Source organism: Pinus tabuliformis, chromosome 1_2 (assembly GCF_031772625.1).
Source record: "Pinus tabuliformis cultivar Carrire ecotype Pingquan chromosome 1_2, CPIR1, whole genome shotgun sequence".
Lineage (NCBI taxonomy): Eukaryota > Viridiplantae > Streptophyta > Pinopsida > Pinales > Pinaceae > Pinus > Pinus tabuliformis.
In genome coordinates this window covers 994,974,918-994,977,119 of record NC_142298.1, presented here as the reverse complement: position 1 = coordinate 994,977,119, position 2,202 = coordinate 994,974,918, and positions in this window count along the sequence as shown.

Genomic DNA, 2,202 nt, shown 5'->3' with positions numbered 1-2,202 from the left:
TGTTGGCTTAGTGGCCATTAATGGATGCCACTAGTCAACACGAGAACTCTCACCGTTGATGACAATGAGAGTCAAGATGCCCAAACACATCTTGCTAGGTACGAATGAATTTGCTGATGTCGAGTCACCTAGAAGATCTAACGAACAAGGGACATTAATGTATTCCCATTGTTTGTCAGCATGAGGACTTGCCATTAAGGCATGCAAGCCTCAAGGTGTTTTTACAAAGAACTTAGACTCAAAGGACTATGGACTCAATAATTTGCATTGAAGCAGGGCTTATTTGCGGAATGAAAATGACAAGGAATGGAAAATGAAAATGGAAAATGGCAATGGAGAACAAAAATGGCAATGTGAATGAGCCTCTTGCTTTTATTTGTGGGTTATGAATGGACAAAAAGAAATGGAAAGTGTATGTGAATGTAAGTGAAAAGTATGGAGTGGAATGAGGTGAATGGTTTATTATGAAGTATGGATGTGATGGATGGATGTGATGGAGACAATAGTATCTGAAAGTTTTTCAAGTGTTTGGATCTGATTTTGCATCAACATATTTCCTCTTTGTTGCTGATCATCCTCTTATGAAACAAATTGGTCTCTTAGAGAGACACCATTCTTTTGTAGTCATTTGTCCTTCCTCCTGAAAACCTGCAAAAAAAACTAATACTTCTTCTGCAATGGAATGTAAGATTATCAAAGGAGAGAGGTGATCAATCTCTCTAGTTATGATATTTACACACAAAACTAAGAATTTGTATTAATGAAACAAGTTCTCAAAGGAAAAATCAAAAGAATTTATACCTGCTTTGGAATTGGTGCCCAAGTTGAATGTTGCTTCTTTTTAGCAATTTATTTCATTATTTGCCATTTCAAACTCTAATGATAGATTTCTCATTGTATAGATCTTGTTGAGATCTTTCCAATGATAGTTAAATCATCAAAATCCGATTTTGTATGAAAAAGTTAGGCTGATTTGAACAATGAGGTTTTTCTGGCTGCAGAATTGGACTTTAGCTGCGGAATGTGCACAATTCTGTAGCTAAAAATCTTGGATACAAAGTTAGCCATTCATTTTTCATCATCAATCCAAAATTAATCAATACCTTCAGAAAAGTGAGAAAATAACTTGTTCATTTCATTGATTCAAAATTATTATTTTTCTTGACATGCAGCGACTTAGTGTGGCGACTCAGTGTGGCGACTTTGTGATAACACACAATTTGACTTCCCTTTGACCGGGGTCTTTTTCATCAAATTTGATCGAATGAATAGGACACCATCCATGTACCAACATTCCCCCAGCTACCCATGTGACTTGTTTTGCTTGATGACACCTGCAACCTAGAGTTTAACAAAACAGCTGCGGAAAGTTTGGGCTGGCTGCGGAAAGTGGCTAAAACAGTTTGATCATCAATTTTGAAATTTTTTTTTTTATTGTCTGCAGAGCAAAATAGTTTTATTGATGAAAAAAAACAGTCTATAACCATTATCATGACTATTTGACCCTTTCATAGACTTAAGCCCTTCCGGTTCTGCCTTTAGTTCAGTTTGACCGTATTTGCCTCCTTGTTGACCACGGGTTTTGATGACCGGTTTGGATGAGCTGGAAGGACACACACCATGTCCTTGATCCCACAAACTTGCCCATGTGGCTCTTCTACCCGGAGGACACCTGGAACATAGCATTTAAGAAAACAGCTGCGGAAACTGGGATTGGCTGCGGAAACCGGGATCAGCTGCGGAAACTGGGATTGGCTGCGGAAACCCCTGTGAGAGCTGCAGAAACGCTGTGTGACATTAATAATTTATAGCATCAGCCAAAAGAAAGTTAAGGTGTAAACGAACTGATCTTCCATATGATAGCCTTTTCCATGGAAATAGCAAAGGAACCACCCTTTTTTATTGCAGAAGTGGTGAACCTGAAGGATGTTGTGCTTGACTCAAAGTCCATACACGTGAAGATTGTAAAATGCAATGTTTCTTCTGCTTCAAAACTCACTGCAGTAAAAGACTATTGTAGCAAGAACACAATTGCAAATGATGGGAATTTACACAATTATGTATTGTTGGAGACTACAATGGCAGATGGAAAACTATTCCCATGATTAATGCTACTGACTGCTAATCTTTTGAAACAGTGTAAGTGCCCCCTCAAGACAACTAACTTAACTAATGCAATTCACGGTTCAGCTCTGCCAAGCT